General features: G+C 42.2%; 1 long non-coding RNA gene across 1 annotated transcript; it reads right to left on the reverse strand.

Annotated features, from left to right (window-relative positions):
- Positions 1–9,447: 9,447 nt before the first annotated feature.
- LOC120816887 (uncharacterized) lies at positions 9,448–17,390 on the reverse strand. The gene is made up of 5 exons (XR_013467256.1): positions 17,269–17,390; positions 17,123–17,196; positions 14,759–14,939; positions 13,834–14,162; positions 9,448–10,495 (listed from the first exon to the last, which is right to left on the reverse strand). It is a non-coding gene; the product is annotated as an uncharacterized LOC120816887 (long non-coding RNA).
- Between the last annotated feature and the right edge of the window lie 8,982 nt (positions 17,391–26,372).

The raw sequence follows: 26,372 nt of genomic DNA on the forward strand, positions 1-26,372 counted from the left end.
AGGTAGATTTCTGTCTTTATTATACAGACAAAAAACATATTTTGGAAAAAAAGCTTTGATCTTTCACTGCTTTGGTCGCTGAATGAACCAGGAGTTTATATTGAGCTCAGTGTCTGCTCCCACCATTAGGCGTTGGACCTAACAACACCTCCAAACTGTTACATTATTGGACAATAAAGTACAGCTTCTCGTACCTTATTGCTTAAATAATATTCATTGTACCTGCATTTGTTGTACGCAGGGAGTGCTTGTATTGTACTGTAGGAGCAGGACAATGATCATACCTAACCAGAGCTTGACATTAATATTTTTGATCACCAGGTACTGTGCTGGTGGTTTTCCAGTTACTAGCCACTCAGCAGTTTCATTAGCTACAATTTTGAAATTGCTTGTCCCAACTACAAAGCGAACTCTTTAACTAACTAAAATAACCTTTTGACTCCCCTATGTCCTACAGTCACTGCAATACATTATTTTTTTGGCTGTCATAAACCATAAACCAGACATTCTGGACTAGACCTTCACTTTTCAACAGTCTTTTTCTTTGTCTCCTCTTAATTTTTGGTTTCATTTTTTTGTGTCTGCCCTCCGGGTTTTCCTAGACCTGCTGTAATGTGCCGCTACATCCTTTCCTTCCACTGAGCAGGTCTCCTCAAGTTTTATCAAAAACCTCTACCTGTCTTGTGTGTTTACGCGTCTATGTTGCTTACTAATGAGCGTACGGTGGCCAAGAGGGAGAAGCAATACTCGCACAATATATTGTTAGCAGACATCTGGTTGGGATTTCCTTCTCAAGGTGGGGCTTGTGAACTGGTTGTAATGCTTTTGTCTCATGGTCAATGCGTAAGGCTTGCAAACCCTGCAACTTAGATGTTCAAAGAATTGTAGATGTGTTTTGAGACAAAAGACAGCTGTACCGGAGTGTCTCATCCAGACGAGGAAACTCTGGCTTCTGTGTTAGTTAATGATGCACTTATGACACATAAGTGCATAATAACTGCACTTACCCCGTAAACCCCAGGGTGGGAACTCCTTTAGCCTCTACGGCAACACTGAGGAGACATTCTATCTCAAACGCAAAATACTAAACATTTGCCAGTCCGTTACACTACAACAAAAAAGTATGGAGAAAGATGTATAGAATTCCTCCCTCCGTAGTGGCTAGTAAGAGTGACTACTTTACCTGCCACCGCTAAATTCTACCCGCATTTGGCAGGTGGGCGGGTGCTAATATCAAGCCATGTACCTAACCCATTATAACCTCTGATGTAGCGCTAGAAGTCACATATGTTTGCTGTGTGAATCGATTTGGACCAAACTATGCGTAAATATAGATAAGCTATGAAATTTAATTGTGGAATGTTAAAATTGTAATTGTAATCTGAGGCTGATGAATAAGTAAGACAGCTAAACTGCCATGTCAATTAGATTTTAATGGAAACATCCAAAGTTACGTTTCTGCTTTATAAATTATAAATTACAAATCAATCTTAAACTAACCAGGCCATATTTGCTGCTTTTTTGTTTTGTTTTGTTTCAATTCACAAAGTTAGTGTTATCCGTGATTTGGGAAAAAATAAGAATGCAGTGTAGATGTATTGTTGTATCAATTTTAGGTTGGCTATTTTAGATGGATAGATAAAAAATGTCTTAAAATGTAATGGTATCTTGCATAATTTTTTTTTTATTAAAAAAAAAAAAAAAAGACTATTCTTGTACCTTGCAATATTCCTATAAAAAGGGTTATCTCCATAATGGTATGTCAACAGAATACTACCAAACTAACCACAACAAAATATACATGAAATAAAATTTAAAAAACTACATTTTATTATATTATTTACTCTAGTTCTGGTTAATGTGTAAACAGACATTTGTGGTATAACTGTTGTACTCAGCAGAACAAATGCTTACTTTTCAAGTAAATGTATTTGGAAAGAGGACGGTTGAATGAACTGTAACAGACCTGAATACCAAGGTTTGGGGAAAAAGACAATTATAGACAGTGAGTATTGTTTGCTATTGATCATAGAAAAGGTCTAAGGCGTTGACTTCAACAATAGTTAATGTAAGTAGCAAGAAGTGTACCGTCTATTGACTAGATGAATAATGAGCTTAACAGATGCCAATAGTGAGGGCAAATAGTGTCTCTACCCGATAAAGCCTGCCCACCCTCGCTTTCTTTCAGCGTTTCAGCTACCAGGCAGACGAACAGTTGATTAAGAAGGGGCTTCTGGGTAGCTGTTGTTTTACTCGCTATTGATCCTTGGAGCACAACGTTCCATCATGCAGAGAAGGCCAGCGCCAAAGACAATAGCTAAATTAAGATGGCTAACCACTTCATTTCACTACGATTGCAGACTTTGTCACTCTTTTTCATAGCTCTTGTTGTTTGGTGAGAAAAAAATCAAGCGCAAAAGGGTGGTACACGCCTTAAGACAGACCGTAGAGTTCTGCAGTCCTAGGACAGAATGTCCATGATACCGATGCCGTTTGAAGATACTGAAAGCAGCAGACATTTGCAAAGTCTGTGCAGGCAGAATTTTATGACCAAAGTCAATGTTTATTGTTGGGCCGTGGTAATTATGATGTAAGGAAAGGATTAAGTCCTAGTTAGTTAAGAAACTTGAAAACCATGCACTCTGAAGAGGCTGCACCCTCTGAAAACTTAGGGAGGGTCGTGTCCATATCCCTTGCAGAACCAGCTAGTGGTCGTCAATAAGCTCCCTGGTGGCAAGGCTCCCAGGGTGGACGAGATTTGCCTTGAGTGGCTGGCTGGTTGTTGTCCTGTCTTGACTGACACACCTTTTTAATGTTGCCCGGGGGGTCTGGAAAACTCACAATGAACTGGAAGACCGGGCGGGGGGTTCCCCTATCGAGCGCACTCAAACGAGTGAGCTCGAACTATCGCGGGATCACACTAAGCCTTCCGGGGAAAGCTTATGCCAGGGTCTTGGAAAGGAGGATTTGACCGTTTATCGAACCTCAGATTTAAGAGGAGCATTGCGGATTCCGTCCTAGTTGTAGACAGTCCGTCTAAACTTGTACTTAAATTGCATGGTTCTGGGATTGAGTAAGAATATTATTGAACAGATAATGGAACTATAAAACCTCACAGGTGCTTTTCATATTACGATACCCAGGTCATATTTTAGTGCTCAGTGTAAATCCAAACAGGGCGTTGTCTGTAACGAGCGTCGGGCAAATGTTAAAGGTGCGTCAGGGATGCTGATATGCTGGGAATACACTATCTAGCGCAACCCGGGTGTTGAGAATGTCAGGTTCATGGGTCGAGATTGCCTCTTTGCTGTTGGCAGATGATGTGATCCTGTTGGCCGGCTTGGACAATGACCTAGTCCAGCCAAGTGGTGAGCGGCAGCAATAAAAGTTACCACCCCTAAATCTGAGGCCATGCTGTTCTCTCCAAAACCAGTGAATTATTCTCTACGGGTGGGTACAGACTGCATAACGCAAGGCAGTTCTTGGGGTCTTCGATCGGAAGATCGACAGGCAGATTGACAAGAGCCTGAAGCACTGAACCTGCGCCACCTTCTGAGTGAGAAGGGGACGTATTCTCCTGATGTTATAGAGTGTTTATCTACAGGATTGTGTTGTCGTAGTAATGTTGGGAGTCTGGGAGAGTTGACTGTCAAGTGTCACGCCAAGGTTCCTAGCAGTCAAAGTCGGCGTTAACGCCAAAGTTGCCAAAGTTAACAGTCAAGTCGTGGGTAGGAGAATCTTTTCCCGGAAAGAGTAGTTTTTTAGTCTGGTCGGTGTTGATTTTCAGATGGTGACCGGACATCCACTGAGATGTCAGTCAGGCAGAGATCCGTGCCGCGTGTCCGAGTGAGGGAAGGAGAGAATTAGTTGGGTGTCATCGGCATAGCTGTGGTAGGAGTTGCCATGCAAGCGAATGCCAGCGCCGAGAGAGAGTTGGTGTACAGCGAGAAGAGGAGGGGACCCAGGACGGAACCCTGAGGAACTCCAGTAGTAAGAGCACAAGGTTGCGACACAGAACCTCGCCAGGTTACCCGGTAGGTGCGGCCGTCGAGTTAGGACGAGAGAAAGGAGAGAGCAGAGCCCGTGACAGTTCCTGGAGGGAGGAAATAAGGATCTGGTGGTTAACTGTTAAATGCAGCAGAGAGGCCAGAAGGATGAGGACAGAGGCGGTGGAGGTGTGGAGTTGCTCTGAGACATGAGACAGCAAGGAGAGCAGTCTGTGGAATGGCCTGCCTTGAAGCCTGACTGGTGGGTCAAGGAGGTTGTTACGGTGGAGAAAGGAGAGTTGGGTAAAGATTTTGACAAGGGAAGAAGAGGGAGCGGTCTGTTGTTTTTTTCAGAAGGGTTGAGGGTAGGTTTCTTCAGGAGTGGGTTAACTCTTGCCTCCTTCAGAGAATTGGGAAAACAGCCAGATAACAGAGCATTGTTGATGAGACAGGTGAGGAAAGTCAGTTGATGGGGCGGGGTCGTTAGTTATAGAGTGGAAGAGAGTAGGAGATGAAGTGGTCAGAGACATGAAGTGGAGTTAGTGAGGTGGTAGAGCAGTTTCAAGTGAAGATTTAGTCAACGTGATTGCCGGCTTTGAGTAGGAGGAGAGGGACTGAGTGAGAGCGAAAGAAGAAAGTAGGAGTAAGAGGTCAGATGACATCTGTCTGGATGTTGAAGTCGTCCAGGAGGATGAGCGGAGGGCCATTTTTAAGGGAACTTGGACAGGAGAATGTCCAGTTCTTCCAAGAAAGGACGCAAAGATTAACAGTATTTAATTGGCTGTGCTCTATCATTTTTTTATTAAAAGATGAATGAATGCTATCCACCCTGGAAATAACCACTATGTCTACTCTGTACTTGTAGTGGAAGTTACACAAACACCATCGTGTTTGGGTTCATGACATCATCCGTTGCTGCACAGAGCTTGGTGAATTTCACTGACTCCTCCAGGAAGTGACGTGGATGAGTGCCGCTTTCAGCGCTACTTCAGGCTAACCGGTAGCCAGGATCTCTCGGTTGGACACCACCTGCAGGCGTTCGATCTCAGTTGCAAACCACCAGTCTTTCTCCGCTGTTTCATAAAGTATATTCATGCTTGGGCAGCGTTGATGATGAGCGTAGTCACCTCAACGCTGATTGGCTTTTCGCAAGAATTTCATAGGTATCACAATGAAGAAATAAAACGTTACTCTAGAACTATCAGAAATTTGCAGGGCTAATATTCTGAGCTAACTTTTATTTGAACATAAAATATATTGTGATATCCCGAGAGGCGCCGCCGCTCTCACCGGGGTAGTTCAAGTAGTGAGGACACCAGGTTCAAATATGTAAACAAACGTTTAATTCACATCCTTCAGATTAAACAGAAAACAGTAGTCAAAACAGGTAACTCAGGCTTTGGTCGCTCTTCGCCGGTAAAACTTAAACAATGCCTCGTCTTTGGAGGGGAATCGTAAATCCACCTCCCTCAAGACAATATACCGTCTTCTCCAACGGCCTGCCCCCGGGAATCCTCCTGCATTGGTCTGGTCTTCTGCAGCGGGCCCAACCTGCAGCTCGTCTCTCTCCCCTCAATGGTGTGTCTCCCGCCCCTTATGAAGGCCTTCAGGTCGTCATACCCCGATGAGTTTCAGGTGTGAGGGGGATGCTCGGAGTTTCGGGGTGGGGTTCCTAACTCCACCGGCAGATGGAGCCATAGCAGTTACAGCCCTCTCCGGTGAACGGATCTCCCTTCAAAGACCCAGCCTCCTCCCTACCTCCTCCCTCCCCCCCGCGAGACTGGGTGAAGGAGGTGCAGAAGGAGTCACGTCTGAAGAGTGCATCCGCGTTGCTGTGGCTCTTGCCAGCCCTGTGGACAACAAAAAAGTTAAAGGCTTGTAAACTCAAGAACCACCTAGTAATCATATGGTTTGTTTGTTTCCTTGTTCTTGGCCATCCACTGCATAGGGGCATGATCCGACACCACCGTAAACCGTCGGCCCAGGACGTAGAACCATAGGGATTCCAGGGCCCAGGTAACTGCGAAGCATTCCTTTTCCACCGTGGAATAGTTCTCTTGGAAGTAACTTCCTGCTTATGTAGAGGATAGGGTGTTCCTCCCCCTCACGTGTCTGGGCGAGTACCACACCCAGACCCACCTCTGAACCATCAAGCACTGGAACGTGGCCGGTGCCCCGTGGAGATCAAAGGGGAGCCGGGTATACTGGTAGTTCCCCTCCTGTGTGGCCAAGGCAGTCTTCTCCTTAGACTGCCGGGGTCAGGGGCACCTGCCAGTAGCCTTTTGTGAGGTTGACCGTGGTTATGAAGCGAGCATATCCTAAGGAGTCTACCAGATCATCGACACGAGGCATTGGATAGGCGCTTTGGGATTCCTCAATCACTCCCAGCTCCAACATCTTCCTTACCTCCTCCTGAATGGCCCCCTTATGAGCCTCCGGCACACGGTACGGTGCTGGTTCACCGTTTTGCCCGGCACGGTGCGTATCTCGTGCTGGGTCACCGCCGTGTGCCCGGGAAGAGAGGAGAAAACATCCGGGTTACGGTCCACCAGTTCCCGGGCCAACTGCCGTTGATGGGGGACAGGCCGGGACCCACCTGCACCTCTTCTCGCACCGGTTCCTTGGACAGCTGAACAGCACCTCCATGGCGTGCCACTTCAAGAGGTTAACGTGATAAATTTGCTCAGGTTCTTTTTCCAGGTTGCCTTACCTTGTAGTTTACTTCTCCCACACGTCCATGACCTCATATGGTCCTTGCCAAGTAGCCAGTAATTTACACTCTGTGGTTGGCACCAGGACCAGCACTTTGTCGCCCGGCTAAAACACTCTGGGTTGCGCCGACCGGTTGTAGGTGGCTTGCTGTTGCCGTGTCTCCCTGGATCATGGGATAGATGGCCTTCATTCTCGCCCTCATGGCCCCGACATGCTCGATCAGGGTCCGCTGTTGGCATGGCTGCTCCTCCCAGGCTTCCTTCGTAATGTCCAGCAGTCCTCTGGGTCTGTACGAAAGAAAGAGCTCAAAAGGGTGAAAAACTAGTGGAAGACTGAGGTACCGCTATCGCCGCAAACCAATATCTCCCTTGGGATTCCAAGAGAGGAGAAACAGCGCTTTGGCAATGTGTTGGGATGTAGCCTTCCTCAGCGGGATGGCCTCAGGATATCTGGTTGCATCGTCCAGGATGACCAAAATATACTGATGCCCCCTGGCAGCTGCTCTGTGGGCCAGGCTTCCCAGGCTTCCCTAGTGGCTGTGGCTTCAAAGGCATGCAGGAAAACTTCAATTTCATCCGTGGCCCCCATCTTGGATAAATAGTTACTTGCCTTTATTGGGTGTACATTCCAGTTGGCCATCTGTTTCTGCAACTGTAATTCCTCCGCCTTCAGAAGGTTGGCTTTCTTTTGTTCTTCCAAGAGAGCCAAATTGGTTTGCATCTGGGATTGCTGGCCAGCAATAAGGGTTTTCAAAATTTCTTCCATTTTGTTAATTGGGGGGCCCACGGTCAATCTGGAAAAGTGTCGAATCAAACTTTCGGTGTCCTCCTCTGACATGCACTAATTCCGCTTGAACCTGCATCCTCCACCATATGTGATGTCACGAGAGGCGCCGCCGCTCTCACCGGGGTAGTTAAAGTAGTGAGAGGACACCAGGTTAAAAAGTATATAGAGAACAGCGCTCCTAGGATCCTGTTGAGGGTGCGCAAACATGAGCACATCACCCCCATCCTCAAATCACTCCACTGGCTTCCTGTCTCACGCAGGGTTGAGTACAAGGTCACCACCAGTGCATCCATAGTAGACCTTCCTCTCCTGAACCCACTCTGTGCTTCACTCATCAATCCCTTACTTTCCAGGTAGAATATCAATCTTTTCACGATCATCTTTTCCATCAGTTTACATAAGTTTGAGGTCAAAGCTATTGGTCTATAGCTATCCACCTTCCCTGGATCTTTACCCGGTTTAGCCAACGGCAGTACTACCGCCTGTTTCCACCCGTCTGGCAGCACCCCAGTCCTCCACACCTTGTTAAACAGCCCTACTATAGCTTCCATTACATTATCAGGGGCCTTCTTCACCATCTCATAGCATACCCTATCTTCTCCCGGTGCCGAACGCCTGCATCCCACCAGTGCCCTTGTCAGCTCAAACTTAGTGAATTCCGCATCCATCACCTCCTCCGTCCCTGCCTTCTTATGCAACACATCTCACAGCTCCTCCTCTTACTCTCCTCACATAGGTGCTCGCCACTGTGAACCATCGCAAATGCTACCCCCAACGCATCCGCCTTTTTCTTACCCGTCATAGCAATTGCATCCCCCACCCCCAACACTGGTATTTCCACATATCCTCCTTTACCCGCCATCTTCTGGAACATTTTCCACACCCTGCCAATGTCCGTCTCTCCCCTCAATGGTGTGTCTCCCGCCCTTTTGAAGGCCTTCAGGTCGTCATACCCTGATGAGTTTCAGGTGTGAGGGGGATGCTCGGAGTTTCGGGGTGGGGTTCCTAACTCCACCGGCAGATGGAGCCATAGCAGTTACAGCCATCTGCGGTGAACGGATCTCCCTTCCAAGACCCAGCCTCTTGTGACATCACAATATTTATTGTTCATTTAGAAACAGTATCACTAGGGTTCATAAGTGATGAGAAGTTCGGATCATTTTGAATCTCATTTAGTAAAATGAACAAATATTTTTTCGAGTCATTCGTTCATTTCATCGGGGCGGGGGTGTTCACACTTTATAGCCAATTCCCTGGCCTAAATGCAAACACGTTTCATATTCTCATGTAGGTTAGTGCATGTAAACCAGCAGCTAATTTAAAAGAAATTCCTGCATTAAAATAATGTATCCTGACAGTTTGGATGATTTGAAATGGTCATGTATTATCACACTAGCATTTAATTATCACAGCACTTTTTACGCTGCACTGAGCTGTAACAAAAAAGTTAAAATAACCAAACCTGTTATTATTACTTGTGAACGAATATCATTCACGTCTTACTAAATCCAGTGACTCAAACGTTAACAAGGTAAACAAATCCACGTACCCGAAGACCCACACTCTAAAAAATGTGACCAATGGTTATTCAAAAAAATGGTGGAAACAAAGTGACAAATAATATAATTAGTGGATTTCAATTGCTAAAACTTTGAGTAAAATCTATAGAAAAAATGTATTAAATCTACAAGCGATATTTAGTTAATCCAAATCAATTTCACTAGAAAAATTGATTCATGTTTACTTAGCAAAATCAATTTATAATGACTGGATATTAAGGTGAAATTGACTTATTTTTTTCTGAATATTTGAGAGAAATTAATTAATTAATTAAATAAATTTACTGATTATTTGGGTGAAATGTATTTATATTTACTGAAAAGTGAAATAGAGTGCATCCGTAAAGTATTCACAGCACTTCACTTTTTCCACATTTTGTTATGTTACAGCCTTATTCCAAAATGGATTAAATTCATTTATTTTCTCAACATTCTTCACACAACAACCCATAATGACAAAGTGAAAACTGTTTTTTGCAAATTTTTGCAAATCTGTTAAAAATAAAGAACGAAAACATAACATGTACATAAGTATTCATTAATTTGGATGCACTGTATATACTACTAATCTTGGTAAAATGTAATTAGATTTACTGAATAAAATAAGTGTTACGTCCCCAGAGTTCTGGGTTCGTATAATGATTCTGATTTGGGGATTGCATGTAGTGTGTCTTTTCCCAGAAAGTTATTGTTTATTTATGTATATTTATTACAGTGCTTAGATAAAAGCGTTTATACGGTATTTGGTGTTTGTGTCAGTTTCTCGCACCGCGACTCCATACCTATAACAATAAGTTATATCAAATCACATTTTAGCACATTGTTAAATTAATTCAACACATTGCCATTGCCCTTATGGACTTAAATTGTTTGAATCTATCCAATAAAATTACGTGCCACAATCTTTCTATGTATATTTCACTCAACACATGTTTATGGAACAGTAAACTTAACTTAACAAACACATCATCATACAGCAGGTTAACATTTATTTGTGCAAATTTCTATAAATACGTACAGGGAAAAGCTGCACTACATAAGCATGGTTTATATACATTTGAACAACACAAATAAAGCAGCATTAACACTAGATAGCAATACTAAAACTGAACACCAGAAAAACAAGAGCCAAATCTAAACTTCTCAATGTGAATCTTAAAAATATAAAAAACAGGCATTGAACAAACAGTAACCACATTTGAGAGTTCAGTAACAACAATTCCCTTTTTTTACTCCAAGGGTCAAAGGGGACACTTTGAATGTGCAAGATTGACTGCATAAGCAAACCCAACCAGCAGACACCAAGCCCTTGGAAAGTCCCTCGGTGCAGTCAGAACTTTTAGTACGTCCAACATGATACCGGCGTCTGGACTCCGACGTGTTCATCTTGTTCCTGTAGATTTTCATCTTTTGTATTGCAAGGTCCTGTGAAACAGTGTCTTCACCAGCATCCTGAAATAGCAAGAAGATTGAGTATTACACACTGTACATCCAAAAGATTAGGTCCCAATTGAACATCCACCAAATTACTTCAACGTTCACAAATATCTTATTCTACATTCACTAACAGGCTGGTCATATGTCAATTGATCTCTATATGATAGTATAAACTCATTCCTGGAGCTCTAAGTCATCCAATCCAACAATGTTAAAAGGATTCTTGTCTGCTTTGTCAATGTCTCTGAATTCAGAAAGCTGGTGTAATCAGATTGAAATTTAGTCCCCATTTCTGCAGTAGTATTAAAAAAAATCCGTCATAGAATACAAAAATGTGCACACATACCCAGAGGACGATAAATATTTTAATTAATCTGAATTATTATCAATGAAACTATAAACCACTAGTAGAAATAATGTTATAATAACATGTAATTAATAAATAAACAATATTTATTAAATTCAGCTCAATGTAATTCAAAACTGTCTTTTTTATTACATAACGGTTACTATTATTCATTTAGTAGATGGCTATGCAGGTCACGTGAAAAATGATCCAAAGACTCGTATGCGAAAACCCAGTCGGGAAATGGACAAATCATTTCTGTTTCCTTGACTGAGCCTATGCAACAGTCCTGATGTGCGGCCACGAGAAAATGAACGAATCTTTTGAGAGGACTCGTTACTCCCAAGTCCTTGTCAGGATTCGTTCTGAATCGTTCACGAACGACACATCACTAGTGTTCATAGTGTGTCTATCGTAAAACAATTTTGACTTCATTGAAATTATTTTAGAATGCAGACTCTGAGTTATTTCCTTAAATGCGTGGTTTACGCGATTTATTTGTTTAATTTATTTTGACCTGGTATTTTCACTAGCCTGAAGCAATTAGTTATATTAATCCCAAAGCAGAATCATTTTTTGAGCATAACCACCTGTTTTTAACGAAACCTGCCTAAAGCGGTGTAACATCAGGAAATAACTTTTGGCATTCTGGAAGGAGTGTCACAACTGTATTGGTGGTTGTTGGGTTTTTGTCCAGTCTCCATGTTTGTTTTGTGACTTGTGACCTGTTTTATTTTGGTAAATTAACTCTCGTTTCAGGTTTCTTGCCCTTCCTCATGTGTCACCAGTCTGATTGTCTTCCCTGATTCCTGATTATGTCCACCTGTTCCCACACTTTCCTCATGTGCCAGTGTGTCATGTCCTTTTGCCTTGCACACTCGCCTCAGGAAAGAATTAAGCCCAGGTCATAGTTTTGTTTGTACCTAGCCACGTTGTGGACAAGTTGTCCTTGTGCCGTTTATGGCTCCACAGCTCCTCGATTTAGTGTAGAGCTTTTTGATTGTTTTGTTCTTTCCTCTGTAACAGAGATTTTGGTTTTTCTTTTGTTGACTATTCAGCTCTCTTAGTTTTTCCAGAGCATCTCCTCGTTCATCTCTCTTCGGAGAAGTTTTTTGTTCCCAGGGACTTCCCTGTGTTTTTTGTTGGAAAATAAAAGCGTCAGCTGAACCTCAACTCTGCGTCCGAGTCCTCCACAAGAGCTCCCCTCATGACAAGGAGGTCACTATTAGGCCATTGCAGCAGAAATATTTGCAAATATAATAAAGAAGAAGTTGTGTCACACACACATTTTAAAACTGCCACAAGCCTTCAATGCAGAAGTGAAGCAAATGTCACAAACAAGACGACGATCTGGAGCAAATTTTGCTCTTAATATTAATTAATTATTAATATTAATATCATGTACTATGGCTGATTTGTCTACACTTACAAATCTATATTTATACATTTGAAGATTTGTGTTTCACGCATTTCCAGATTGCAGGATCGCTGTCTGACCCATCATGTCTTTTGCCTATGTTTTCCCCTCGGTCTCCTTCCCTCATGTGTCTGTCATCCCCCTGTTTGTTTTGGGTGTGTGAGTGTGTTCTTGGTCCCACCTCCAGACGCCGCCCATGGCCACATACATGCAATGGAACTCATCACTGGCTGTATTTCAACCCTGGTCTTGCACGCATAGGTTGTTAGTCTGTTTTGTCTTCTGCCCTGGTAGTCACAGTCACCGCCGCTCTGTGAGGTTCTCCACCTGATCTTGTGTGTCACAGACTCTCTTTTTGTTCATCCTCCATTCCTGTACGCCACCTGCCTGTCTCCAACACCGAGCCACGGGACTCGTGTCTTGTTTTGCACGCCTGCCTCCTGCGTCGAGCCACGGGACATGTTGTCGTCCACCGTCCCCGGTGCTGGACCTCGGGGTCCACACTTCTTTTTGGCGCAACCAATGAATTCTCTTCCTATTCTGGCTCCTGTGGTATGCATTTGGGTCTGCAGACGCAGACGCTGATTCCAAATACTCACTGGCAGATTTTTGTATCAATTTAATTTAACTACTACTTACTAGGCATTTAGACTACTCTACAGATTTGTGAATCTGAATAAACATATTCAAAAGATTTTCGCACAGATATTTGCAAATAGTTCTGCTACAAAAAAAGGGATCCTCGGGCTTTCTTTTTTTCCTTTTTCAAACTGTCAAAATGAATTTTAGCTACAAATACTTTATTCAAATGAAACAACTGATTATTAAAAAAACAAAAAGGACACGGCAACTTAAAAAAAAAGGCAAGGAATACATACCATTTTGCAGCCCCTGAGGGTAATCTGTCGTCAAGCTGCAAATAAGGCATGTAGTTCCTCAGGATGAGAGGACCCTAACTTACCAGTATAAGGAATAATGATTTACAACAAAACTCTACATCTCACTCCGTTGACTTTTTTGTTTTGTTTTAATTGACTGCTCTCTGAGTCAGGGGACCCAGTACAACAGTTTGCCAATCCCCCTGTGATTGTCACACCCCAACGTAGCCTCAGAGGAACTCCGGCACTGCGTGATATCTGTGTGTCGCCTGCAACAATTGCCTTGGAATACATTGTTGAGACAAGCTTGTTATACTGTAACAATCCAAGAAGAAAGCGAGTCACCTCCATCCTTTTCAGAATCACTCTCCGTGAGGTATTGCATGCTGCTCTTTATGTCAAGAGGACTTATTTTGATTCTCACAGAAAAGAGCCAAACATTACTCAACCGGTGAAGGTGGATGATTGTATTTATGCACATTGGGCACACGACCACCAAGTGCAGATTTTTTTTTTTTTGCCATCAAAGCAATATTGATAACAGGAAACTCTATCTGGAAAGCCAACCCCAGCCTTGGTGTCACTACCATATTTGTTCTTTCGACAATTCTGAAAAGTGATTTTGTGTGTGTGTGCTAGTACAAACACAGCAGAGCTAAGCCCCAACCAGCGCTTATGAAAGGAAACTAACTGTAAAAGAATGATTTCCCACCTGGATTCAGCCTGGATAAGCAGTTTGAAAAAGGGAGCAGCGCTTTGTGCACCGTCGACTACATTACTGAGTCTGCGCGGGCAAGGCCGCAATACTGCAACATTCATTGTCTGATTCCACTGCACCACTGCTCGACTGCGAAAAAAAGTCTTCAGTAAAGAGTATGAGAAGTTGTTAAATCATGCCAAGTGGAAGAATATACAAACTTAGTGAGAGATTACAGCTGCAGTCACTTCACATCAGGCGGATCCACCAGGGAGCTAATGGAGACAGAAGAAACAGAAGGAGCCGTCTCTTCTCACTCTTAACCATAGGGGGGGATTGATATGCTGGAAAAAAAAGGATGGGAATCACAAAGGATAAGGCAGAGAGATGTAGGGCTTCGCTACACATTGGGCCTGTCAACTTCTGTAGCCAGTTTTTATATTTCCTCTCAGTCTTTGGCTCCCTTCAGATTGGCTAAGAGCTGTTTTCGCACTCCACTGATCAGTCTGGGGGAGGATAGAGATGAGGGAAGGTTTGGAAAATTCCGAAATAGTCGACTGATAAAGGAGAATGGGATATTTAGTATCCTTACATGTCAGGTTTCAGTTGTAAAATACCCTGAAGCGATCTCTGGATAGAAAGTTGTTTTAGCAGGTACTGTGGGTGACATGTCTAATGGTATGTTCACAACAAAAGCAAAGCAAATTATTTGCATGAGTAGATTCCATGCAAATTCTGACGCGAACGGTTGCGAATTTTCAACGGGCATTGCGAATGGCGCGGTGCATAAGACATGAACAAAGTCGATGGAGCGAAGCGAATACTTCGCCTCATTCGGCAAACTGTCTTGCGAAAGCCAATCAGCATTGACATACTCTGCCTGTCATCATCGCCGTCCTGCTGCCAAAGCATGAATATATTTCATTAAACTGCCACTCACCAGAGACAGATAGGTGTTCCACAGCTGAGATTGAACGCCTGTAGGTGGTGTCCAACCGAGAGATCCTGGCTCCGATCCAACCAAACAGGTTATAAAAACTGGCTACTGGTTAGCCTAAAGTAGTGCTGGAAGCGGGAGTCATCCAGACGCAGTTCCTGGAGTTGGTCAACTTCACCGGCGACTGCGGGGACAGATGATGTCATAAACCCAAACACAACAGCGTTTGTGGAATCTCCACCACAAGTACAGAGCACAAATATTAGCGGAAGTAATAACTGTCTTTATGGAGACATGCCACGGAGATAAGCCATGCCCCTTTTCTGGCACGAATGAAGGAGATGCGAATAGTAGGGCGAGTAAAGCCTTGCTTTTGGTGTGAATGTACCGTCATAGTCAGTTTGCTATCATTGTTGCATTAACTGTACTGCTGGCTGCTAAAGTAGGCAATGAAACGTTGGCACATTCTTAAAACTGCATGGTTAAACAAGGCTAAGAAGAAGCAGGATAATTGGACAATGGATGTGGCAAATTGGAATGATGAGCCTCCTTTCAGGATGTATTAATGGAGCTAGATCTCCTGAAATTACCCCGCTGTCGCTAGGAGAGGGACACATGATTGTCATGTCAGTTTTGTGAGCGCCCCACCCCCAATTTTGAGGTGAAGGCCAGGCCACCAAAGACAGATTGTTGCTGATTCAGACCTGCTTCTCTTTTTTTTTTTTAAATATTGTTTCCACCACAATGTGAGTGGAGTGGTTGATCCCCTCCAACCCTGTATGCAGGTAGATGGCTGTCCCCAGATTCATACCTTTTTTTTAATCAGTATTATTGGTGTCAACACAACTACAAACAAATGGGATTTCTTCGGTCATTCTCCAAAGGAGCAAATAACAAGCATTGTTCCTAACAAATGGTGAGTTATACAGAGGTTTACTTCAGAGGGTTTGTGAGAAACAGATGGAACCAGTGTTTTCCATCATTTGTATACTTTCCACCTTCCTCAATTTAAAATCTCAGTACTGGTTCAGGTCACATACATGCATCCTGGATGGAGTAGGTTTCATTTAGTAAATTTTTCGAGAAACATAAGTTAGCACTTATGATATATTCCTGAGAAACATGTGGAATTACTTTTGCATGTTTACTTCTTACCGTACTGTGACAATACAGAAAACGGATTACATAAAATGTACACAACCCTGAGCGCAAGATCCCCCCACAGGTTTGTTCATGGTGGAGATAACAATCCCTTTGATATGTGAGGGTTACTTCATTTTGAGGCAAATAAATGCAGTTGCATTCATAACTTTATTCAGATTCCCAAATGTTTAATGTTGCACCCTGATCAACTAGGGATAAGCTCCTTATGAAGAGATGTACAGTGTATTATTAGTTATATTAAGTGCACAGAACCAGCAAGTAAATACTGTACATCAGTTTTGATGTAATCACAACAGAATGCAGCTGTAGACAAATAACCAAAACCTTACTACACTCCTGTAGTGCTTTTTTAATATGCCCCTGGAGGACTGCCACCAGCAGCAACAAATTAACTCTCTTGGCAGATTATCTGGGCAACATCTTGAAAACAAAAAAATCAAAGATGATGGACCCTAAGTACCAAGCAGCATGATATAAACAGATTTGAACTATGTTTAGCAAGCAGACATTAGCCAGGAGCAGATTGGGTCATTGAGTAGCCGCAGGTCCCAGCTGGATTTGATGACAAAATTGCAGGTTTGATGATGCCTTTAGTTATGTGTATAACACAAACTTGGTTTAATTTCATATTCTCTTAATGTTTATGTTCAACATGTAAAAACTGAGAATATACTTCTTTCTTCTGAGGCGCTGTGCAGCTGCTTAGGTTTGTGCATGTCAGTGTTTGTATGTTTCTGTCACGGTTCAGACGAGAGGCTAGAATAGCTGAAGGGAGGAGTGGAATCTCAATGCAGATTTTATTGTCATTTTGGATCTAATGGAATTTGAGGAAGTAACAAACGGATTACAAAATGTTCAAAGTGAGCAGATGTTTTTCATATGTGACCAAATGGACACTTAAAATCATTTGGGAATAGTATCCAGACGTGACAACGGCACTCTTTGGAGGGGAGAGACCCTGAATTCAATTATCTTACTGGCCAAAAACCCAATACAAAAGGTAGATCATAGACAGACAGACAGAGGCTTCTGCGTGTACAGTGCAATATCAATTTTATTTAAACAATAACTTTATAAAACCACATCCAAATAATTTATACCTGTAGTGATTGACCGGGGCACAATGACACTTCCAACAATAAAAACACTGCACAATGTTCTCATTACAAAACGCATAATGTGCTTGCAAGCCCAACTTCCTACCTCCTTGGCCCAATGCACCTGTGCACCAGCAGGTAGGACCCTGGGCTCACCAGGTCTGGTTCAGGTCTGACCTTCTACCATAGGAAAGAACATTATATTAATTTCCCCATGGCCTAAAGGATGTAGATTAAAATTGCACAACCTACCTCCTTAGTATAGTTTGCTCACCCACACGGTACTGGCGAGCAACAAACAAAGCAACCCAGACTTCAGCACATGCCGGACAACGAGAACAAACGTGAGTTGCTACACTCTCACGGGATCTCCTTTATATGGAGAGGCTCTCCTTGAGTTTAAGCCTCCGCTCTATGCTGAGGCTCCCAGGTCCTAAGGTCCCACCTCTCACACATACACGCAATTTTATTTGTATAGCTCTTTTCATACACAAGGCAGACTCAAAGTGCTTCACATTATAACATTTCATACAATGAGTGAAATAAAATGCAGGAATTACTTAATAAAATGTAGAAATATATTACACAGACGGCTTATACAAGATTACAAGATTATAAAATAGCAGTGTAATTTTGAACTCTTTAATTCCTGCATTTTGGGTATATTAGAGTAGTGGAGGTGAATTTGTTCAAAGAATTACCATCAGCCAATAACAGTATGTACTGTATGTGCTCTCCGTTCAACTAGTCAGCTCTCACGGAGGGACAGCTGGTGGGACCGCTCTATATTGAACTGCATAGAATCAAAGTTAATATGTGTGGCTTTGAGCGACTACTCTACATTTTCTTGTTTCATTTAAATGCATTCGTATAATTTAGTTTTCACAGACAGATAACCCCATACAGTAAGGTTCACAACAATCCATTGGATCACAAATGCCCGAGATTGGCAGCATGGTGCAGGGCCTTGCACAGCCCATTCTAGGAGAGGCTCAAACACTAGAGGACCTTATTCATCTCACCATCCAGTTGGATGCTCTGATGTGGCACCACAAGTTTTCGGCACCGGTTCGTCAGTACTTAACTCATTTCCCTTTTCAGTCTCCAGATTGACCTCACCACCGTAGTCCAAGCCACCCACACCTATGTAGTTAGTTAGTAGGGTGGTTCCATCTGTCTTAGGGGGAGAGGAAGCGGCAAATCTGTTCAGGAGCCTGCCTGTACTCCAGCGAGCTGAGCCACCGTGTTCCTGTCTGACCATTGCAACAAAAAAAGTGCTCGCCAGTAAGAGTGGGACTACTGGCGAACAACTGTACAATTTTCCCTTGTCCCAAGCCTGTGTGACACTTCCAGGTTTGCCTGCAGTCCGATTGCCTTTCGGTCTTGGTGCTTATTGACTCTGGAGCGGTTTTTGGGCTCATCTTTAGCCTTCGCTAAGGATCCCCTTGGAGGAGTTGGAATGGAAATGTCCAGATGGTCTCCTCACCAACAGTACTCATCATACGTGCCCTATTCCCCAGCTTGTGTCAGGAAACAACCGACATGAGATCCGTCTGTACATCTACCCCATGCTCCAGAAAGTTGTGGTTCTGGAACATCCATGGCTCTGGGACCACAATCTGGCAAAAAATAAAATCCTCTGTGGGAGCCCTACATAAGTGTTCTCCAGTCCGGCATGCCCTGACAGACCTCTTCTATTTGAATCCCCACTACCGAAATCTCGATCCCATTGGAGTATGGAGATCTTAGCCAGGCATTCAAGGAACAAGCTTTTTCACTGCCACAACACTACAATTGCACCATAGAACTCTTTCCCGGCGCCATCTTGCCTTCCAGCTGACTGTACAACCTTTCCCGACCGGAATGCGAAGCTATGGAGACCTATATCACAGACTCCCTTGCTGCCGTCATTGTGTTCTCCCCCGTGGGAGTGGGGTTCTTCCTCGTGGCCAAGACGGACAAGACGAGTCTCCAGCCTTGCATTGACTACCGAGGTTTAAACCAGACCACCACACGGAATAAGTACCCACTACCCCTGCTCAGATATGCCTTTGACTCCCTACTCGATACCAATGCTAATCACTTTGTTCGGATATGACAGGAGGATGACTGGAAAACTGCTTTCAACACCCCCTGGGACACTTTGAGTACCTGGTTATGCCATTCGGACTTGCACCACCCATTTAAAATGATTTAGTGAACGACGTGCTCAGAGATTTTCTCAACCGGTTTGTGTTTGTCTACATTCTCATATACTACTTGAATCTACAGGAATATAGTCACCATATCCGTCAAGTCCTCTAGTGCTTACTGGAGAACTCTACATCAAGAAGTTTGAATTTCACACCTCAGTACAATTTCTGGATTTTATCACTGAGGGTCAGATTTGCAAGGACCTGGTTATAGCAGTTCTAGAGTGGCCGATCCCCTCTAACCGAAATAAGCTTGTTTTTGCACATTTCTACCCCCGGAGTTAGGGGCATCGCCGTCTGGCTGTAGACGGCGTTGCCCCTAAGTCTACTCACCTCCCCTAAGGTAGATTTTCCCACCGTGGGATAAGACAAACCAACTGGCTCCGCCGCTCCTTCTGGTAGCCGTTTTTGGACAAACATTACTCATGTGGAACAAGCTAAGACGTAGGCTTGAGTGTCGAGCCTACGTCTTCAGCCTAGTTTATGCTTCTGCGTTTTCAGAGCGACGCAGAAGCAAGAGCCCCTTGCATGCCATTTCACACCTCCTTGCGTGCGTCGACCGATTTTTCTAGGCTTGCGTCGCTTTCAATTTTCGAATTAGGGGTTAGGTGTCTTGCTCGGGGACACTTCGACTTGAGACATGGGGCAGCTGGGACTCAAACCATCACCCTTGAGGTTCCCAGCGCACTCGCTCTCCCCCTGCGCCACGATGACCCACCCCAAGTCTGATAGACTGACAAACAAGGCCTGGAGGAATAGTGCTTATATGTTGCCAGGAGATCATGGATGACACGTATGTCGGCCAGTTGACGATCGGCTTGATCCTCTGCAGCTGTCCACCAATCAGAGGCGTGAACATAGGGTGCCGTCCCGAGGGTGGCAGAGGAAAAAAGCACACAACACATGGTATGACAAACGGGAATGACAGAACACACGAGGAGAGTCAATCGGGGAAAACAAACAAACAAACAAACACACAATGAATTAGACAAGGATCCTAATAATACTGCAATCTAGTCATCAGAATATGCCAGACAATGTGCTTCACAGAATTCTATTAGCGCTGCCTTCAGATTGATGCATGAAAACAAGATATTGCATGAGAAACAACAATTTGATGATTATCTCAGGTTATTTATTCAGGAGTTTTAAGGATATTGAATAATTCATTTATATACCCTTAAATGGCTGATAGTTTGTTGTCTCTATTCAGGACTGACAAAATTTATACCATAACATGCACCAATTGTTTGTCAGATATCAGCCGACTATGCAAATAGATTTCTCTCTAATAAAAAAAAAAGATCTTTAGCATTATAACATAATACCAACACCATTTCTCATAACCTTAGACTTAGAACAACAACTCAACAGAAGAGGCCATAGCTCATATAGTTATCTAACCCTTAAGGTTACAGAAGCAACATGACCTCCCAATCAAAGGACAAAACATTTTGTTAGCTGTGACCCCCAGTGTACAAACTGAACTGAACAACTCTGTTTTCACTACGCTCTCATACACATATCATATTATTGACCTGGTATAAAGACTTGATGCTTGTGGTCCTCAGAGGACATATTGCTGGTTATTTCTTGACTTACTAAATAATTAACTTCTCGTCATCCTTTTTCTTTGGCTGTTTCTTCTGTCACTCTGGAGACAGAACACATGTCTCCATAGATTTTTACAATGAGAATATTTAAAGGAAACCGCATGAATAAATCAATGCCCTACAACGGGATGTACTTATCAGTAGCCAGAGCTTGTGACAGACAACTGGATCAAACCCAGGTAGCCTCTGGTTTAGGTATATCCTACTTGACTGGGACTGTAAGTCTAGCAGAATCTTTCACCTTAATGTCTCTGGTAAACAGTAAAAAAAGTCTACTCTTTATATGATATTTTTTTAGCATTTAGTCAACACTGCTATACTTTTGGTATAGTCTGAGCTTGGGCTTTAGGACTTCAGGCCTCTGTAGGAACATATTGAAGTATATCTGGTGAGTGTTCGTTTAGTGTAGTGTTTTTCATTTCAACCATTTGACCTCTTACTTTCCATTTCTTGTGGCCAAGTAACAGAAGTGCGAGCCTTAGATTGAAACGAAGACGAAGAAGTGCTATCAGCCAATCAGTAGTGCAAAGAGCTTTATTCTGATGTGTTTAGAAAACATGATTTTCAATTTAAAACATAAGGTTGGCAACTGAAACGACTTATATAAACCTGAAATAAGAGAGCTTGCAATGATGGTTAAAATAAATCAACCACGATGTTGGAAAGTCAAGTCAGTTTCATAGTGCCATACACAAATGTGTTAGTTCTTCTTCTGAAGCAGGACTGTCATTATTGACTCGGCCACAAGAGGCTGTTTGTCAAGGTCATTATAAGTTAGCAACATGGATGTTCAGATTGTTGAGTATGATGATGGAAGTTACAGTTTTAAAAATTACTCCGGCTTTCCTCGTCCCAACTGTCGGTCTGTCCGTTAACCAACGTGGTATACCAGCTCTGGGTTTAATTGGTTTCCACCCTATGAGATGTTGTTAATATCCTGTTTTTCTGCTACGCCCTCAAAGAGATTACAATATATCACTGTGGTTCTTGAAGGAAATTTAGTTAGTGGGATTTATCAACCTCCGATTAAGGCATACTAATACTCATTGAATTCTGCCGGCTCTGGTTTTGGCTTTTTTGGGCTTTTGTCCCTCCGTCTGTCCAGCCGCATCTCTGCTACACTTCAACCACGACTCCATTGTTTGTGTTTTCATCATGGCAGTGATTGACGGGTGATAACAGGAGGCGTGTACAAAATTGGGTCAAACGATCCGGGTATGGTGGATAATTAAATTGAATAGCCTACTAAAAATATAATTCAGTTCATGAAGTTTCATAATTGTTCAATGAAATATGACAACCTTTTAATGGAGTTGAATAGCTGATCATTTTAAATGTATATATTACACCCTGCCCCACGGAATAACATCCTGCCACAATGTTAAGTTAAAGCTGGGGGAAGGACGCATAGGCCTTCCTTGAAAGATTTTTTTCTCCTGTTAGGGCAAAAGATGTAAAACAGCCGTGAGAAGGTTAAGGTTAAGAGTTAAAGATAATGGTTAAAATATAATGAACTGTTATGATTTAAGATGTAGTATTATTGAATTGTATTAGCTGTTAGCATACATAATATTGCTATCATCTATGTAAGGGCTTATTCACAACTTTCACGCTTTGATCCTAAGGTATATTCATTGAATGTATGTGGATGTTGAAACACAGAGAGGCAGAGGTTTCAGGCTGCAGATATTGGGGAGCTGGGAGCCACAGGGATCTCGACTCAAAAGAAGACTCAATGTGAGGTAATCAGCTTTAGAAAACAAGGTCCTGTAAAGAGTCACGGGTGAACAAAAACAGGTCGAAACACAGGAAGTCACACTGGGGTAAATCACTGGTAAGCTCATTGACTTACCAGAGACAAACTGGCACAGAACAAGTAGTAGAGACAGACTAAATACACGGGGAATGAGACTAACGTGGAAACAATGAGGGCGGGGCTTGCAATCACAGAGGAGGGCGTCACACAAGGAGGGAGGTGTCTGAAACAAGAGGCAAAGTGAATCACAGAAAATACAACAGACAGTGACCAGAAAAACTACTCAGAAGGCCTGGGTGTTACAGTGGAATGCAGAGGACAACGGTGGTGGAGCCGCGTTTGAATGTGCAGCCAATCACATACGGTTGCACACAAAGGACACACCAGTGGCGTTTCTAAAGAAGGACCGTTAGAATCTTTGTAGGTCGCTTCAGACTTGGACTGAGGATTCTCTATTATGCAAAATATTGTTCTATTCACATTGCATTTCACTTTGTAACTGTATTGCGTCTGTTAATTATTAAATTATTTTTGATTTTTAAACTCGAGCCAGTTGACTCCCTTTGACTACTTAATCTCCGGCCGGGGCGAAGGGGAAAGAGCATTCCTTGATCTGAGGTTCAGAACTTCACAGTACATAATATAACATGCATGATTAGAGACCTAAATGATGACTTGTTTGGTAAGGATATTGGTTATTGTCTCAAAATAAATACAGTAATAACGTATTCAGGGTATTAATAAACCAGGATGATATCATCGATCTTGATGCTGTTGAAAAGACCATGACAAAAACAGCACAAAAGTTGTTGTTGTTGTTGACAACAAAATGCAATCAAAGTCATATAAGAGAGACATCAAAATAAAAATGTACAAACATAAAGTACATGGACCTCTACGCTGTCTCAGCATAGAGGTAACAATGACAGACAATAATATTATTTATTATTATTATTATATTATAATAAATGACACGTAATAATGACAGAACCAGTCTGCCTGTATGCCAGTATTTCCTTCTTCGTAATCCCATAGTATCATTTGAGTCAATCAGAGCTTATTCTAAAGGCTGCGGTAGGACACTAGGACTTTATTTCAAGATGGAGGCGTGGCATTATTATTCATATTAAATAATAAAACAATTGTAGATATTTCTAAAGAACAATATCAGTGGTCAATCTTTAATTCATCAAAGGTTCAATTTCAAATTGATATTCCTCTTACAGTTAGTATCATGTAGTAAAAGTGTGAGTGGCTGCTAGACAGCAGATATTCATCTACTGGGAGAACAGCTTAATATCAAAATGTATATGAGAGGAACTGAGAAAAACCTGTAGAGATGACTGCTTTCAAGCAGCTAAGCTATTTCTGACTGAAACATGTCAATAACGGGAAAGGTTATGTACGTTCTGCTTTATTGCCGCTTTAAAAAGAAATTGCCTTTTTTGACTAAATAGGGCTTTCTTTTTTACAGTTCTCCTTATCTGTGCTCTGGGATAGGATATGGCATTGATTTAAAACACTCAAGGCCCATAATCTGTTTTTTGGCCTCTGCTCTGAAAATAGGCATACCCATGATAAAAAGTGTCATATCTCTGGAACTACTTTGTCCATCTGGAAAAAAAATGTCAGGTACCCCTGAGAGTGTTCTGATGCATAAAAATTAGTTGTATGTTTATGGTGAAGAAATAAATCAATACAAAAAAAAACATTGAATTATCTGAAAGAAAAAAAACACTAACAGGCCTATAAAACATGGAGATACTGGAAGAAAACCGGAAGAAAACCACAGCAGGTATCTTGCAGAAAAAAACAGATTAGTTTAATAATTTAGTTCAAACCGTTTAAGGTAAGCATTTGTGATTCTTATACTTGGTGATTATTTTTGCTCTGGTTTTGACCAGGTTTGTCTGAGAGAAATGATAGAAATTGAGCTGCTGTACGTGAGACACAACCATAGCAATTCATCGATATATTGATATGATGTACTCAATGGAATAGACTTCAGGACCTCAACACAGTAAGCAACTAGATTTGACTGGTCTGTAACAATGCTGGAAGTGCCAATCCAGCTTAAAAAAAAATATATATATATATATCCGTAAACAGGGAAAACAATCCATGTACACAAAAACATTTACACAAAATCACAAACACAAAAAAGAGAAGAGATGGAAAAAAAATAGGTATGCATAGAATCACATTGACTTGATTTAAATTAACTTGAATTCGCACTTAATTTTCTTACGTAAGCCACATGACCAACAAAAATGTCAATGTCTACTGTTTGTTTTGCGCAGGAAACATTCAGTCCTCTGTTGCATTACTAATAAAAAGGTAATTTCGAGAAAATTGTTTATCCTGTATTCTTTAAGGATAACGTTTTTAAATTGTTGGTGGCGTTGTACAAATCAACTTAGTTATCAGGAATCACTCACTTTTGTTGAAGTTAATAAGACAGGCTTATTTTTCTTAATGATTATTTAGGTTGTTAAGGACATTAGACAGACACACACACACACACACACACACAATAAGAAAAGTTAACCTTTTGAGTGAATTCAATTTACTATTTTAATAGTTTTATTCGCTGTACGGTGATATTGCATCATTTCATTTCCTGCCTGTCACTACACCATATTGGGTGTAATAATAGGCTGTATTTATGCTGCTACCGCTAAATCAGTGATCGACCCATTTACTGGAAAATGCAGTGTGGATGACGCAAGCCCACCTTTTTTGCTCCATGCATATACTGCAATCATTAAACACAGAGTAAAGTTTATTCCAACTAATTGGCAGCAAAATAAAATGGAGATTGAACAGCATTGCAAGACACAAAAATGAGTTGTTGTTTTTTTTAATTCATCTATTTATTTAACTGCTTTCTCTCATACTGTAAAAACAAAGCATTTGCTCGTTAATGATGAAAGAGCTCCGTAACTCCCATGTTGACTGACGATCACTGAGATGTATGACACCTCTCAACTTGTCATAGAGGAGTTATTTGTACTCTGCTGCGATCCATTCTGTGAGGAAAGACCAGATGTCCCGTCTTAATTAGGCCGGCAGTGATGTTTTTAATGACTTCTGGCCCATTACAGGCAACGCAAGAGCTTTCAGATCTTCCTCCTGTCACTCCTGAGGGCCTGCTGCTTTTTGTCTCAGGCTTGAATGTGAGTTTTGACACATTTAATTCCTGTCAGGGAGAACAAGCCCTTTAGTACGTGGTTGTGTGTGTATCTTTGTGCGTTAGCATGCGAAAATGAGAGCCGTAGACAAAGGGTTGAAACTGTTGTCGAACAATTTGATGTAACTTTCCCTGATGGGTTCTATGATGTCCCTTTATCATGCACACTTCATTTATGGGATATTGTACAATATATTTATTTCATGTTATATAAATCCAAAAACTAGGCCATCATAGTTGATGCAGGATCTGCTGTGTGTGCTCCTTAAATAATAGTGCAAAGGAAGGAAAAAAGGCACCCTCTAAGGAATCCATGTAGTTCTCTCTCTAAGGTTTTGTTTTAGAGTCAGACAACACCTTCTTCTCCCTTTTCTCCCTCCCCTTTGCTTCAGCTCTCTTTCTTCTGTTTGGTTATTCTGTAGTTTAGTTCCCCAGCTTCTTTATCTTTTACTTTTTTGGCAGCCAAGACACCATAATATTGTCAGGGAATGTCTTCCCTCTCGTTCATTATAAGTATATCATTGCTCAAATTGTGCATACAATGTAGTAGAATGGGCAAGAGGGGCAGTATTTATACCTACAGTTCCAATATCTATATAATTCAT

The sequence above is a fragment of the Gasterosteus aculeatus genome, chromosome 4, assembly GCF_964276395.1.
Source record: "Gasterosteus aculeatus chromosome 4, fGasAcu3.hap1.1, whole genome shotgun sequence".
Classification (NCBI taxonomy): Eukaryota; Metazoa; Chordata; class Actinopteri; order Perciformes; family Gasterosteidae; genus Gasterosteus; species Gasterosteus aculeatus.